The sequence below is a fragment of the Hyperolius riggenbachi genome, chromosome 2 (genome assembly GCF_040937935.1).
Source record: "Hyperolius riggenbachi isolate aHypRig1 chromosome 2, aHypRig1.pri, whole genome shotgun sequence".
In the NCBI taxonomy this organism is placed as follows: domain Eukaryota; kingdom Metazoa; phylum Chordata; class Amphibia; order Anura; family Hyperoliidae; genus Hyperolius; species Hyperolius riggenbachi.
This window is the reverse complement of record NC_090647.1, coordinates 565,060,478-565,078,451: the sequence shown is the minus strand read 5'-3', so window position 1 is coordinate 565,078,451 and position 17,974 is coordinate 565,060,478. Positions and strand designations below refer to the sequence as shown.

Below are 17,974 nucleotides of genomic sequence, written 5' to 3'. Positions count from 1 at the left end.
AGTGACAAGAGAATATATATATATATATATATATATATATATATATATATATATATACACACACTGTACAGCGCTGCGTAATATGTCGGCGCTATATAAATACTAAATAATAATAATAATAATAATAATAAAATAATAATATATAATAGCAGGCATTATTACACAACACACATTCTCTCTACTGCTCCCCCCATACACATCAGTGTAATAATGATATAATATATAATAGCAGGCATTATTACACAACACACATGCACTATCTCTGCTTCTCCCCCCATACACAGTGTAATAATGATATAGTATATAATAGCAGGCATTATTACACAACACACATGCACTCTCTCTGCTGCTCCCCCATACACATCAGTGTAATAATGATATATTATATAATAGCAGGCATTATTACACAGCACACATACTCTCTCTCTGCTCCCCCCATACACATCAGTGTAATAATGATATAATATATAATAGCAGGCATTATTACACAACACACATTCTCTCTGCTGCTCCCCCATACACATCAGTGTAATAATGATATATTATATAATAGCAGGCATTATTACACAACACACTTGCACTCCGTCTGTAGCTCTCTGACTTGGCTCAGGTGAGGTTGAGCTGCTGCCGGATTACCTGGAATTGGTGACGTCACATATTTGCATTTCTCCGCCTGCAGGCCAGTAATTGGCGGCGCAGAGTGATGGCCCCGCCCCGCTGGGCGCTGATTGGAGGAGGCGCGCCGGGCTGAAGCGGAGGCAGGAAACCGCTGTCAGTGCGGAGGAGGCGGCTCAGGTGACCCAGGGGAGCCGGAGAGGAGCGGAGATACGCAGGTAAGAGGAGCCCGACCTCCCCGCCCACTACCGGGCGCTGCTTCCTACGTGTCACCAGCAGCCACGCCCACCACCGGGCGCTATCCCGCACTTCCTGCATCTCCCTCCCTACACTGCAATATACCACTCTATACTGTGTATATCACTGCTGCCCGAGCCCTCCCGTGCTTCCTGCACGTCCACCCCCCCCCCCCCCCCCTTACTTTCCCTATAGACTGCTACTACATACTTCTCTGTATATACTACTACCACCCCTCTCTTATATACTGCCACTCTATGCCACCCTATATATACTACTACCCCTCCCCTATATACTGCTACTCCATGCCACTCTATATATACTACTACCCCTCCCCTATATACTGCTACTCCATGCCACTCTATATATGCTACTAACCCCTCCCCTATATACTGCTACTCTATGCCACTCTATATATACTACTACCCCTCCCCTATAAACTGCTACTCCATGCCACCCTATATATACTACTACCCCTCCCCTATATACTGCTACTCTATGCCACTCTATATATACTACTACCCCTCCCCTATATCCTGCTACTCCATGCCACCCTATATATACTACTACCCCTGCCCTATATACTGCTACTCCATGCCACTCTATATATACTGCTACTCCATGCCACTCTATATATACTACTACCCCTCCCCTATATCCTGCTACTCCATGCCACCCTATATATACTACTACCCCTGCCCTATATACTGCTACTCCATGCCACTCTATATATACTACTACCCCCCCCCTTATACTGCTACTCCATGCCACTCTATATATACTGCTACTCCATGCCACTCTATATATACTACTACCCCTCCCCTATATACTGCTACTCCATGCCACTCTATATATACACTACTACCCCTCCCCTATATACTGCTACTCTATGCCACTCTATATATACTACTACCCCTCCCCTATATACTGCTACTCCATGCCACTCTATATATACTGCTACCCCTCCCCTATATACTGCTACTCTATGCCACTCTATATATACTACTACCCCTCCCCTATATACTGCTACTCCATGCCACTCTATATATACACTACTACCCCTCCCCTATATACTGCTACTCTATGCCACTCTATATATACTACTACCCCTCCCCTATATACTGCTACTCCATGCCACCCTATATATACTGCTACCCCTCCCCTATATACTGCTACTCCATGCCACTCTATATATACTACTACCCCTCCCCTATATCCTGCTACTCCATGCCACCCTATATATACTACTACCCCTCCCCTATATACTGCTACTCCATGCCACTCTATATATACTACTACCCCTCCCCTATATACTGCTACTCCATGCCACTCTATATATACTGCTACTCCATGCCACTCTATATATACTACTACCCCTCCCCTATATACTGCTACTCCATGCTACTCTATATATACACTGCCACTCCATGCCACTCTATATATACTACTACCCCTCCCCTATATACTGCTACTCTATGCCACTCTATATATACTACTACCCCTCCCCTATATACTGCTACTCCATGCCACTCTATATATACACTACTACCCCTCCCCTATATCCTGCTACTCCATGCCACCCTATATATACTACGACCCCTCCCCTATATACTGCTACTCCATGCCACTCTATATATACTACTACCCCTCCCCTATATACTGCTACTCCATGCCACTCTATATATACTGCTACTCCATGCCACTCTATATATACTACTACCCCTCCCCTATATACTGCTACTCCATGCCACTCTATATATACTACTACCCCTCCCCTATATACTGCTACTCCATGCCACTCTATATATACTGCTACTCCATGCCACTCTATATATACTACTACCCCTCCCCTATATACTGCTACTCTATGCCACTCTATATATACTACTACCCATCCCCTTTTATACTGCTACTCCATGCCACCCTATATATACTACTACCCCTCCCCTATATACTGCTACTCCATGCCACTCTATATATACTGCTACTCCATGCCACTCTATATATACTGCTACCCCTCCCCTATATACTGCTACTCTATGCCACTCTATATATACTACTACCCATCCCCTTTTATACTGCTACTCCATGCCACCCTATATATACTACTACCCCTCCCCTATATACTGCTACTCTATGCCACTCTATATATACTACTACCCCTCCCCTATATCCTGCTACTCCATGCCACCCTATATATACTATGACCCCTCCCCTATATACTGCTACTCCATGCCACTCTATATATACTACTACCCCTCCCCTATATACTGCTACTCCATGCCACTCTATATATACTGCTACTCCATGCCACTCTATATATACTACTACCCCTCCCCTATATACTGCTACTCCATGCTACTCTATATATACTGCCACTCCATGCCACTCTATATATACTACTACCCCTCCCCTATATACTGCTACTCTATGCCACTCTATATATACTACTACCCCTCCCCTATATACTGCTACTCCATGCCACTCTATATATACACTACTACCCCTCCCCTATATACTGCTACTCTATGCCACTCTATATATACTACTACCCCTCCCCTATATACTGCTACTCCATGCTACTCTATATATACTACTACCCCTCCCCTATATACTGCTACTCCATGCCACTCTATATATACTACTACCCCTCCCCTATATACTGCTACTCCATGCCACTCTATATATACTGCCACTCCATGCATACTGCTACTCCATGCCACTCTATATATACTACTACCCCTCCCCTATATACTGCCACTCCATGCCACTCTATATATACTGCCACTCCATGCCACTCTATATATACTGCTACTCCATGCCACTCTATATATATTACTACCCCTCCCCTATATACTGCTACTCTATGCCACTCTATATATACTACTACCCCTCCCCTATATACTGCTACTCCATGCTACTCTATATATACTACTACCCCTCCCCTATATACTGCTACTCCATGCCACTCTATATATACTGCTACCCCTCCCCTATATACTGCTACTCTATGCCACTCTATATATACTACTACCCCTCTCCTATATAAAGCTACTCTATGCCACTCTATATATACTGCTACCCCTCCCATATATACTGCTACTCCATGCCACTCTATATATGCTACTAACCCCTCCCCTATATACTGCTACTCCATGCCACCCTGTATATATACCACCCCTCCCCTATATACTGCTACTCCATGCCACTCTATATATACTACTACCCCTCCCCTATATACTGCTACTCCATGCCACCCTGTATATATACTACCCCTCCCCTATATACTGCTACCCCATGCCACTCTATATATACTACTACCCCTCCCCTATATACTGCTACTCCATGCCACCCTGTATATATACTACCCCTCCCCTATATACTGCTACTCCATGCCACCCTGTACATATACTACTACCCCTCCCCTATATACTGCTACTCCATGCCACCCTATATATACTACTACCCCTCCCCTATATACTGCTACTCCATTCCACTCTATATATACTACTACCCCTCCCCTATATACTGCTACTCCATGCCACCCTGTATATACTGCTACTCCATGCCACTCTATATATATATATATATATATATATATATATATATATATACTGCTACCCCTCCCCTATATACTGCTACTCCATGCCACCCTATATATACTACTACCCCTCCCCTATATACTGCTACTCCATGCCACCCTGTATATATACTACTACCCCTCCCCTATATACTGCTACTCTATGCCACCCTATATATACTACTACCCCTCCCCTATATACTGCTACTCCCTGCCACCCTGTATATATACTACTACCCCTCCCCTATATACTGCTACTCTATGCCACTCTATATATACTACTACCCCTCCCCTATATACTGCTACTCCATGCCACCCTATATATACTACTACCCCTCCCCTATATACTGCTACTCCATGCCACTCTATATATACTACTACCCCTCCCCTATATACTGCTACTCCATGTCACCCTATATATACTACTACTCCCCCCCTATATACTGCTACTCCATGCCACTCTATATATACTACTACCCCTCCCCTATATACTGCTACTCCATGTCACCCTATATATACTACTACTCCTCCCCTATATACTGCTACTCCATGCCACTCTATATATACTACTACCCTTCCCCTATATACTTCTACTCCATGCCACTCTATATATACTACTACCCCTCCCCTATATACTGCTACTCCATGCCACCCTATATATACTACTACCCCCCCTATATACTGCTACTCTATGCCACTCTATATATACTACTACCCCTCCCCTATATACTGCTACTCCATGCCACTCTATATATACTACTACCCCTCCCCTATATACTGCTACTCTATGCCACTCTATATATACTACTACCCCTCCCCTATATAATGCTACTCCATGCCACTCTATATATACTGCTACCCCTCCCCTATATACTGCTACTCTATACCATTCTATATATACTACTACCTCTCCCCTATATACTGCTACTCCATGCCACCCTGTATATATACTACCCCTCCCCTATATACTGCTACTCTATGCCACTCTATATATACTACTACCCCTCCCCTATATACTGCTACTCCATGACACTCTATATATACTACTACCCCTCCCCTATATACTGCTACTCCATGACACTCTATATATACTACTACCCCTCCCCTATATACTGCTACTCCATGCCACCCTATATATACTACTACCCCTCCCCTATATACTACTACTCCTCCCCTATATATATATACTACTACTCCTCCCCTATATACTGCTACTTTATGCCACTCTATATATACTACTACCCCTCCCCTATAAACTGCTACTCTATGCCACTCTATATATACTACCACCCCTCCCCTATATACTGCTACTCTATGCCACTCTATATATACTACTACCCCTCCCCTATATACTGCTACTCTATGCCACTCTATATATATATATATATATATATATACTACTACTCCTCCCCTATATACTGCTACTCTATGCCACTCTATATATACTACTACCCTTCCCCTATATACTGCTACTCAATGCCACTCTATATATATATATATATATATATATATATATATATATATATACTACTACTCCTCCCCTATATACTGCTACTCTATGCCACTCTATATATACTACTACCCCTCCCCTATATACTGCTACTCCATGCCACCCTATATATACTACTACCCCTCCCCTATATACTGCTACTCCATGTCACCCTATATATACTACTACTCCTCCCCTATATACTGCTACTCCATGCCACTCTATATATACTACTACCCCTCCCCTATATACTGCTACTCTATGCCACTCTATATATACTACTACCCCTCCCCTATATACTGCTACTCTATGCCACTCTATATATACTACCACCCCTCCCCTATATACTGCTACTCTATGCCACTCTATATATACTACTACCCTTCCCCTATATACTGCTACTCAATGCCACTCTATATATATATATATATATATATATATATATATATATATATATATATATATATATATATATATATATATATATATATATACTACTACTCCTCCCCTATATACTGCTACTCTATGCCACTCTATATATACTACTACCCCTCCCCTATATACTGCTACTCCATGCCACCCTATATATACTACTACCCCTCCCCTATATACTGCTACTCTATGCCACTCTATATATACTACCACCCCTCCCCTATATACTGCTACTCTATGCCACTCTATATATACTACCACCCCTCCCCTATATACTGCTACTCTATGCCACTCTATATATACTACCCCCCCTCCCCTATATACTGCTACTCCATGCCACCCTATATATATTACTACTCCTATATACTGTATAAACTGCCACTCCATGCCACTCTGTATATCTGTATAGTACTAATATTGTCCCCTGTGCCACTGTCATATTACTTTGTGTATACGGTGCTATATACTCTGTGCTGCTCTGTGTTTACATATTGCCAAATATGATCTACTGTATATACACTGCTGTAAACTCCTATAACTGCTGTGTGCGTATACTGCTACATACAAATCTCTCTCTCTCTCTCTCTCTCTCTCTCTCTCTCTCTCTCTCTCTCTCTCTCTCTCTCTCTCTCGTGATGTTGCAGCTCTTAAATATGGCCAAACTGGTGGCAAGTGGCATCTTGGCAGCTGCACGCTTGACTTTTCTCAGTTCATGGGTGTTATTTTGCGCCTTGGTTTTTCCACACGCTTCTTGCGACCCTGTTGACTATTTTGAATGAAACGCTTGATTGTTCGATGATCACTCTTCAGAAGCTTTGCAATTTTAAGAGTGCTGCATCCCTCTGCAAGATATCTCACTATTTTTGACTTTTCTGAGCCTGTCAAGTCCTTCTTTTGACCCATTTTGCCAAAGGAAAGGAAGTTGCCTAATAATTATGCACGCCTGATATAGGGTGTTGATGTCATTAGACCACACCCCTTCTCATTACAGAGATGCACATCACCTAATATGCTTAATTGGTAGTAGGCTTTCGAGCCTATACAGCTTGGAGTAAGACAACATGCATAAAGAGGATGATGTGGTCAAAATAATAATTTGCCTAAAAATTCTGCACTCCCTGTATACAGTGCTATATATTGTAAAAGTGTTATGTATATATTCTGCTACATACTGTATACTGTTATATACACTAAGTATAACTGCAGTGTGTATATACTGCATACTAGTGTCCCACTACAGGGCTATATACTACTCTTTGTGTGTACTCTGCTATATAGAATCCTCTTTATTTTCCCAAGCATGACTGGGTCATTTGATTTAGGCAGTTGATTTTGGCACAATCAGGTAGCATACAGGTCACAAAAGGAGGTAAGACAGTGCACAATAAACAGAAAAAGTGGTAGTATATAAAAAAAATAAATTGTATCACGCAATGTGTGGCGTGACACTGAGGGGGTTGCCCGTGGCACTGCTGAGGTGCTATGGTAGCCCAGGATGTGGGGCGTGGCATGGAGGTGATCAGCCTGTGGCACTGCTGAGGTGTTATGGAAGGCCAGGATGTGGGGCGTGGCATGGATGCTATCAGCCTGTGGCACTGCTGAGGTGTTATGGAAGGCCAGGATGTGGGGCGGGGCATGGATGCTATCAGCCTGTGGCACTGCTGAGGTGTTATGGAAAGTGAAACCCAGGATGTGGGGCGTGGCATGGATGCTATCAGCCTGTGGCACTGCTGAGGTGTTATGGAAGGCCAGGATGTGGGGCGGGGCATGGATGCTATCAGCCTGTGGCACTGCTGAGGTGTTATGGAAGGCCAGGATGTGGGGTGTGGCATGGATGCTATCAGCCTGTGGCACTGCTGAGGTGTTATGGTAGCCCAGGATGTAAGGCGGGGCATGGATGCTATCAGTCTGTGGCACTGCTGAAGGGTTATGGAAGCCCAGGATGTGGGGTGTGGCATGGATGCTATCAGCCTGTGGCACTGCTGAGGTGTTATGGAAGGCCAGGATGTGGGGCGGGGCATGGATGCTATCAGCCTGTGGCACTGCTGAGGTATTATGGTAGCCCAGGATGTGGGGCGGGGCATGGATGCTATCAGCCTGTGGCACTGCTGAGGTGTTATGGAAGACCAGGATGTGGGGCGTGGCATAGAGGTGGGCGGCCCGTGGCACTGCTGAGGTGATATGTCAGCCCAGGATGTGCGGCGTGGCATAGAGGTGGGCGGCCCGTGGCACTGCTGAGGTGATATGGTAGCCCAGGATGTGCGGCGTGGCATAGAGGTGGGCGGCCCGTGGCACTGCTGAGGTAATATGTCAGCCCAGGATGTGCGGCGTGGCATAGAGGTGGGCGGCCTGTGGCACTGCTGAGGTATGATTGTAGCCCAGGATGTGCGGCGTGGCATAGAGGTGGGCGGCCCGTGGCACTGCTGAGTTATGATTGTAGCCCAGGATGTGCGGCGTGGCATAGAGGTGGGCGGCCCGTGGCACTGCTGAGGTGATATGGTAGCCCAGGATGTGCGGTGTGGCATAGAGGTGGGCGGCCCGTGGCACTGCTGAGGTGATATGTCAGCCCAGGATGTGCGGCGTGGCATAGAGGTGGGCGGCCTGTGGCACTGCTGAGGTATGATTGTAGCCCAGGATGTGCGGCGTGGCATAGAGGTGGGCGGCCTGTGGCACTGCTGAGGTGATATGGTAGCCCAGGATGTGCGGCGTGGCATAGAGGTGGGCGGCCCGTGGCACTGCTGAGGTGATATGGTAGCCCAGGATGTGCGGCGTGGCATAGAGGTGGGCGGCCCGTGGCACTGCTGAGGTGATATGGTAGCCCAGGATGTGCGTCGTGGCATAGAGGTGGGCGGCCCGTGGCACTGCTGAGGTGATATGGTAGCCCAGGATGTGCGGCGTGGCATAGAGGTGGGCAGCCCGTGGCACTGCTGAGGTGATATGGTAGCCCAGGATGTGCGGCGTGGCATAGAGGTGGGCGGCCCGTGGCACTGCTGAGGTGATATGGTAGCCCAGGATGTGCGGCGTGGCATAGAGGTGGGTGGCCCATGGCACTGCTGAGGTGATATGTCAGCCCAGGATGTGCGGCGTGGCATAGAGGTGGGCGGCCCGTGGCACTGCTGAGGTGATATGTCAGCCCAGGATGTGCGGTGTGGCATAGAGGTGGGCGGCCCGTGGCACTGCTGAGGTGATATGGTAGCCCAGGATGTGCGGCGTGGCATAGAGGTGGGCGGCCCGTGGCACTGCTGAGGTGATATGTCAGCCCAGGATGTGCGGTGTGGCATAGAGGTGGGCGGCCCGTGGCACTGCTGAGGTGATATCAGCCCAGGATGTGCGGCGTGGCATAGAGGTGGGCGGCCCGTGGCACTGCTGAGGTGATATGGTAGCCCAGGATGTGCGGCGTGGCTTGAGGTGGGCGGCCCGTGGCACTGCTGAGGTGATATGGTAGCCCAGGATGTGCGGCGTGGCATAGAGGTGGGCGGCCCGTGGCACTGCTGAGGTGATATGGTAGCCCAGGATGTGCGGCGTGGCATAGAGGTGGGCGGCCCGTGGCACTGCTGAGGTGATATGTCAGCCCAGGATGTGCGGTGTGGCATAGAGGTGGGCGGCCCGTGGCATTGCTGAGGTGATATGGTAGCCCAGGATGTGCGGCGTGGCATAGAGGTGGGCGGCCCATGGCACTGCTGAGGTGATATGGTAGCCCAGGATGTGCGGCGTGGCATAGAGGTGGGCGGCCCGTGGCACTGCTGAGGTAATATGTCAGCCCAGGATGTGCGGCGTGGCATAGAGGTGGGCGGCCCGTGGCACTGTTGAGGTGATATGGTAGCCCAGGATGTGCGGCGTGGCATAGAGGTGGGCGGCCCGTGGCACTGCTGAGGTGATATGTCAGCCCAGGATGTGCGGCGTGGCATAGAGGTGGGCGGCCCGTGGCACTGCTGAGGTGATATGGTAGCCCAGGATGTGCGGCGTGGCATAGAGGTGGGCGGCCCGTGGCATTGCTGAGGTGATATGGTAGCCCAGGATGTGCGGCGTGGCATAGAGGTGGGCGGCCCATGGCACTGCTGAGGTGATATGGTAGCCCAGGATGTGCGGCGTGGCATAGAGGTGGGCGGCCCGTGGCACTGCTGAGGTGATATGGTAGCCCAGGATGTGCGGCGTGGCATAGAGGTGGGCGGCCTGTGGCACTGCTGAGGTAATATGTCAGCCCAGGATGTGCGGTGTGGCATAGAGGTGGGCGGCCTGTGGCACTGCTGAGTTATGCATTATTCGCTCTGGTGTTAATGCTGCACAGATTCCCTCACCTATATTATACTCGGGTTTCATTTTTTTAAATTGAATTACTGAAATAAAAAAATGTTTTGATGTTCTAACTTTTTGAGATGCGCTAATATATACCGTGTACTTCTGTACGGACACACTGCAATGTGTGTGTATATATATACTATACATTGCTGCTGGTTGCTATGGTGCTGAGAGCAGCGTCAGGATTATACGCGCTGGAATCGGATGTATAGCATTCTTGTTGCCTGTGAATTACTCTGTGTATTGTATTACAAGCACTTCCCCTCCGCCTTATCTCAGCTGATAACATTCCCGCGCTCTCCCTGTACACGTGTGTGTTGTGTATATACATAGTGTGTGCTCGTACATACATATAGGGCTCGATTCACCAAGCGGTGCAAAGTGTTGGCACCGTGGTGAAAAGGCCCTTATCACGCCTAAAGTCACTTTAGGCATGATAAGTAGAAACTCGCGCGAAGTTGCCGCGCGCAAAGTTTTGCGCGCGCAACCGCGCGCGTGCGCGCGCAGCGTCCCCGCTTCGCGCGAAGCTCCCATTAAGCCCTATGGGACTTTGCGCGCGCTCTCACGCGCGAACGCGCGGTAACTTCGCGCGAAGAGCAGGAAAAAGCGGTGATAACTCAGTGGTGAAAAGGTCATCACGCCTAAAGTCTTTTAGGCGTGATAACTGGGTTATCACCGCTTTGTGAATCGAGCCCATAGTGTGTGTGTGTGTGTGTGTGTGTATACACATATAGGGCTCGATTCACAAAGCGGTGCTAACCCAGTTAGAGACTTTAGGCATGATAACCATTTTTATCATGCCTAAACTCAGTTTAGGCATGATACGTTTAGGCATGATACGTTTAGGCATGCTAAGTTTAGGCATGCTAAGTTTAGATAAGTTTAGATCGCATGCAAAGTCCCGCACGCAAAGCAGCACCATTAAACTCTATGCAAAGTGCACCAGACTTTGCTAGCGCAAAACTTTTGATCAGCTGTGCACTACGGTGCTAACCCAGTTGGTGCTTAAACTTATCACGCCTAAAAACTTATCACACCTAAACTTATCATGCCTAAACTTATCATGCCTAAACAGAGTTTAGGCGTGATAAAGGGCTTTTCACCAGGGTGCTTACTGTTAGCACCGCTTTGTGAATCAGGCCCATAGTGTGTGTGTGTATACATAAGGGGCCTGATTCACAAAGCGGTGCTAACAGTTAGCACGCTGGTGAAAAGCCCTTTATCATGCCTAAACTCAGTTTAGGCATGATAAGTTTAGGTGTGATAAGTTTAGGTGTGATAAGTTTAGGTGTGAGAAGTTTAGGTGTGATAAGTTTAGGTGTGAGAAGTTTAGGTGTGATAAGTTTAGGCATGATAAGTTTAGGTGTGATAAGTTTAGGCATGCTAAGTTTAAGCGCCAACTGCGTTAGCACCGCAGTGCACAGCTGATCAAAAGTTTTACGCTAGCAAAGACTGGTGCACTTTGTATAAAGTTTAATGGCGCTGCTTTGCGTGCGGGACTTTGCAAGCGATCTAAACTTATCTAAACTTAGCATGCCTAAACTTATCACACCTAAACTTATCACACCTAAACTTATCACGCCTAAACTGGCTTTTCACCAGCATGGTGCAATGGTTATCATGCCTAAAGTCTTTTAGGCATGCTAACTGGGTTAGCACCGCTTTGTGAATCGAGCCCATAGTGTGTGTGTGTGTGTGTGTGTGTGTGTATATACATATGGGGCCTGATTCACAAAGCGGTGCTAACAGTTAGCACGCTGGTGAAAAGCCCTTTATCATGCCTAAACTCAGTTTAGGCATGATAAGTTTAGGCATGATAAGTTTAGGTGTGATAAGTTTAGGCATGATAAGTTTAAGCGCCAACTGCGTTAGCACCGCAGTGCACAGCTGATCAAAAGATTTACACTAGCAAAGACTGGTGCACTTTGTATAAAGTTTAATGGCGCTGCTTTGCGTGCGGGACTTTGCAAGCGATCTAAACTTATCTAAACTTAGCATGCCTAAACTTATCACACCTAAACTTATCACGCCTAAACTTATCACGCCTAAACTGGCTTTTCACCAGCATGGTGCAATGGTTATCATGCCTAAAGTCTTTTAGGCGTGCTAACTGGGTTAGCACCGCTTTGTGAATCGAGCCCATAGTGTGTGTATACATTTTGGGCTTGATTCACAAAGCGGTGCTAACTGTTAGCACGCCTGTGAAAACCCCCTTAGCACGTCTAAACGAGCTTTACGCGCATAAAACTTTACACGCGCATTGCATAGAGCGCAGGGCGCTCCGCGCGAAGTGCCCATTAAAGCCTATGGGACTTAGCGCGCATAGGACTTTGCGCGCGCAAAGTTAGTGCGCGATCTGATTGAGAAATCCGGTGCTAACCTACTTAGCACCCTGGTTAGCACGTCTAAAGACTTTAGACGTGCTAAGTAGGTTAGCACCGCTTTGTAAATCAAGCCCATAGTGTGTGTACATATTGGGCCTGATTCACAAAGCGGTGCTAACAGTTAGCACGCTAGTGAAAAGCCCTTTATCATGCCTAAACTCTGTTTAGGCATGATAAGTTTAGGTGTGATAAGTTTTTAGGCGTGATAAGTTAAAGCACCAACTGGGTGAGCACCGCAGTGCACAGCTGATCAAAAGTTTTGCGCTAGCAAAGTCTGGTGCACTTTGCATAGAGTTTAATGGCGCTGCTTTGCGTGCGGGATTTGCGCGCGATCTAAACTTATCTAAACTTATCATGCCTAAACTTATCATGCCTAAACTTATCATGCCTAAACTGAGTTTAGGCATGATAAAAATGGTTATCACGCCTAAAGTCTTTAACTGGGTTATCACCGCTTTGTGAATCGAGCCCATAGTGTGTGTGTGTGTGTGTGTGTGTACACATATAGTGAGTGTGTGTGTGTGTGTGTGTGTGTATATATACACATAGTGTGTGTGTGTGTGTGTGTGTGTATGTGTGTATATATACATATAGGGCCTGATTCACAAAGCGGTGCTAACAGTTAGCACCCTGGTGAAAAGCCCTTTATCATGCCTAAACTCAGTTTAGGCATGATAAGTTTAGGTGTGATAAGTTTAGGTGTGATAAGTTTAGGCATGATAAGTTTAGGTGTGATAAGTTTAGGTGTGATAAGTTTAAGCGCCAACTGCGTTAGCACCGCAGTGCACAGCTGATCAAAAGTTTTACGCTAGCAAAGACTGGTGCACTTTGTATAAAGTTTAATGGCGCTGCTTTGCGTGCAGGACTTTGCAAGCGATCTAAACTTATCTAAACTTAGCATGCCTAAACTTATCACACCTAAACTTATCATGCCTAAACTTATCACACCTAAACTGGCTTTTCACCAGAGTGGTGCAATGGTTATCATGCCTAAAGTCTCTAACTGGGTTAGCACCGCTTTGTGAATCGAGCCCATAGTGTGCGTGTGTGTGTATACATATAGTGTGTGTGTGTGTGTGTGTGTGTGTGTGTATATATACATATAGTGTGTGTGTGTGTGTATACATATAGGGCCTGATTCACAAAGCGGTGCTAACCCAGTTAGCACGCCTAAAAGACTTTAGGCGTGATAACCATTGCACCACGCTGATGGAAAGCCAGTTTAGGCATGATAAGTTTAGATAAGTTTAGATCGCACGCAAAGTCCCGCACGCAAAGCAGCGCCATTAAACTCTATGCGAAGTGAACCAGACTTTGCTAGCGCAAAACTTTTGATCAGCTGTGCACTGCGGTGCTAACCCAGTTGGTGCTTAAACTTATCATGCCTAAACTTATCACGCCTAAACTTAACATGCCTAAACTTATCACACCTAAACTTATCATGCCTAAACTGAGTTTAGGCATGATAAAGGGCTTTTCACCAGCGTGCTAACTGTTAGCACCGCTTTGTGAATCAGGCCCAGAGTGTGTGTGTGTGTGTGTGTGTGTGTGTGTGTGTGTGTGTGTGTGTGTGTGTGTGTGTGTGTGTGTGTGTGTATAAGTTGGCCTTTATGGAAGAGTGGCAAGAAGAAAGGCATTGTTAACAGAAAGCATAAGAAGTCCCGTTTGCAGTTTGCCACAAGCCATGTGGGGGACACAGCAAACATGTGGAGGAAGGTGCTCTGGTCAGATGAGACCAAAATGGAACTTTTTGGCCAAAAACTGAACATCACTCTGAACACACCATCCCCACTGTCAAATATGGTGGTGGCAGCATCATGCTCGGGGGGTGCATCTCTTCAGCAGGGACAGGGAAGCTGGTCAGAGTTGATGGGAAGATGGATGGAGCCAAATACAGGGCAAACTTGGAAGAAACCCTCTTGGAGACTGCAAAAGACTTGAGACTGGGGCGGAGGTTTACCTTCCAGCAGGACAATGACTCTAAACATAAAGCCAGGGCAACAATGGAATGGTTTAAAACAAAACATATCTATGTGTTAGAATGGCCCAGTCAAAGTCCAGATCTAAATCCAATCGAGAATGTGTGACAAGATCTGAAAACTGCTGTTCACAAACGCTGTCAATCTAATCTGGCTGAGCTGGAGCTGTTTTGTAAAGAAGAATGGGCAAGGATTTCAGTCTCTAGATGTGCAAAGCTGGTAGAGACATACCCTAAAAGACTGGCAGCTGTAATTGCATGAAAAGGTGGTTCTACAAAGTATTGACTCAGGGGGCTGAATAATTACGCACACCCCACTTTGCAGTTATTGATTTGTAAAAAAATGTTTGAAATCATGTATGATTTTCGTTCCACTTCTCATGTGTACACCACTTTGTATTGGTCTTTCATGTGGAATTCCAATAAAATTGATTCATGTTTGTGGCAGTAATGTGACAAAATGTGAAAAACTTCAAGGGGGCCCGAATACTTTTGCAACCCACTGTACATTTAGCGTGTGTGTGTGTGTGTGTAATCGTGTGTCTGTGTGTACATACATTTAGCGTGTGTGTGTGTGTACATAATACAGTGTAACAATCTGGCTTCTTATCGCTGTTTATTACGAGGCAGTTTGTATTTCACAGCTGCTGGAGCTCCCGGCACACAGACCGCCCAGACTTTCCCACCATCACACCCCCCCTATATAAGCCGTGTGAGGAGGGAACCCCCTATTATTAGGTCAGGGAATTATTACAGATGAGCCCCCATTATACCAGCCCTGCACATTGCCAGGACATACACAGCGCCCATCTCTGCCAACTTACAGAAAAGTGGCTGGACCCTATCCCCTCACCCTTCCAAAAATAACCCCTCCACCCTAAACTTACCGGACCCCTAAACACACCCACATTTAATGCTGGTTATCCGGTGGGTGAAATTCGGTTGTTGAACTCCAGGACCGGAAAGAAAGCCAGAGATACAGAGAGCGCCGATATGGTGCAGTATTTCTAGATATCGGGGCCAACTAATCAAACAAATACTGCTTACAGACGCCGGCTGCTATCAGGCAACCACATTATCCAGCTAGCCGAGAATCCTGTCTCCATAATGGATGTGAAATCTTCTTTCAGACCTGGGGGGTCACACTCCAGACAAAATACCAAAAGAACGCTGGATAATTATCACAGGGGGTAACCCCAGTATATGGGGCAATCTATATACAGTGGGAGGAGCCAGCCCAATATGTCAGGATAAGGTATATATGGGATAGATACATTAGAACAGTCGTACTTCGGTATGGAGGTTAAGAAATTTTCATTGACCACCAATAAAGGATGATGCGTTTCGTGGAATTCACCTGCTTCCTCAGGGCAATACAACAGTGTCTTTGCAGTGACAGCAGCACAGACTCCCAGTGCCTAGGCTAGGCGGCCAGGAGGGAGGGGTCACATGGGTGTGCTGCAGCCATCAACCAATCAGTGGAGTCATGCAGTTGTAAAGAAAGTAACAAGGGCTCATGCTGCTGTCTGGAAAACATTAGCTAGCCGGTGGACTCGTATATGGGAATGAGTCTGAAAGATAACAGGAGAAACAAGTTAAGGTGCCCATACATTACATGGATATCCCACAGATTCGAGCATAACGATCGAGTATGGCTGAGATCAATACCACAATGTGGCTGCCCAGTTTGACTTCCAGATTAAATTGATCGAAATGATTGATCCGGAATGGCAGTGTTTGATTTCTCGACCATCGATGGACCCCCGGCCAGTCTTGCCCCTCCCCCCCAGTATGCAGTGCGTACCCCGGGCCCATGCTGAGTGCTGCAGCGTAGTTTTGGCTCACCTGTCCCTTGCTGGCTCCTCCTATCTCCTGTCCCTTCTCGTCTATATTGCCGGGTTCAGCTTCAGGGCCCTTCCTCACTGTGGCGTTGCGTCAATTTGTGAAATTCTATGGGCAAATTCATAGTGCGGCGGACCGGAAGTCCTGTGTCTATGGCGACGCTTGTCAGTGTGAAAACCCGCTGCAGGTTTTACGTGTCGCGCATGCACCGAAGCATATTTGTTTTTCAATACGCTTCCGCGCACGTTATCGCTTGGCTGGCAGGAAGTGACATCACTTCCTGTTTGGCCGGACACCAACAGGGAATACCGCATAATAACACTGTATTCCCTGAAGGCCTATTTTGTGCGGTGGGCGCGCCGCACCAGAACGCTGACGCCAAATTACAGTGTGAAACTTGCCTCACAGACCTCTTTAAACACAAAAGGATACCTGAGAGAATCAGTTCATCGGTATTAGCACACCATAAGGTGTGAAATACTGTCCGTCCATGTCATTTAGTGTTGTCCATGTGATTCAGTAGCAGAAATATTGTTTTCAGGGATTTTATCAGAGCATGTTCTTGTCAACATGCATCATTTCGGCATCGCATGTGAGGACATATAGTGAACATGGCGCGATCTGTCCTTTTTATTGTTGTAAAATATGTGTTTAAAATATCCAAACAAGTTGAAATGCGTTTGGACCCAGCCAAACGCCACATGGCTAAGGATGTCCATTAATGGTACAATGTTTTCGCAGATGACATAAATCGATCAGATTTGTGGGATCGTAAAGGTGGCCACTAACACACCAGTTTCTAGCGAAAAATCGTTAGAGCGATCAGAAATTCTGATCGGATTGGTTGTAAATAATCTCAGTTGATGGGCACAATCGATTACAAATGTTTATTAATATAGTCGTCCGATTGGATTTTGGTCAAACTAAATTGTGGATTTTCTTGTTGGTTGTGATAGGAAGCAAAGACTGATTCGTTGATGGTGTAGTGAACGATTTTTTTTCCAATCAGAATTATCTGATGGCTCAAACGATTTTTCGCTAGAAATTGGATCATTAGTGGCCACCTTTAGTAATTGGAAAGTAATTATCGATTGTTCACTTAAACAAGTCAATTAGGA

At 46.4% G+C, this 17,974-nt stretch overlaps 1 protein-coding gene across 1 annotated transcript in view; it reads left to right on the top strand.

Moving 5' to 3' along the window:
• The first annotated feature begins 752 nt into the window (after positions 1–752).
• NR1I2 (nuclear receptor subfamily 1 group I member 2) overlaps positions 753–17,974 on the top strand; it is a 95,181-nt gene continuing 77,959 nt past the window's right edge. Inside the window, exon 1 of the mRNA XM_068270970.1 lies at positions 753–833. The gene's annotated coding sequence lies outside the window, so the exon portion shown is untranslated. The remainder of the gene's footprint in view (positions 834–17,974) is intronic.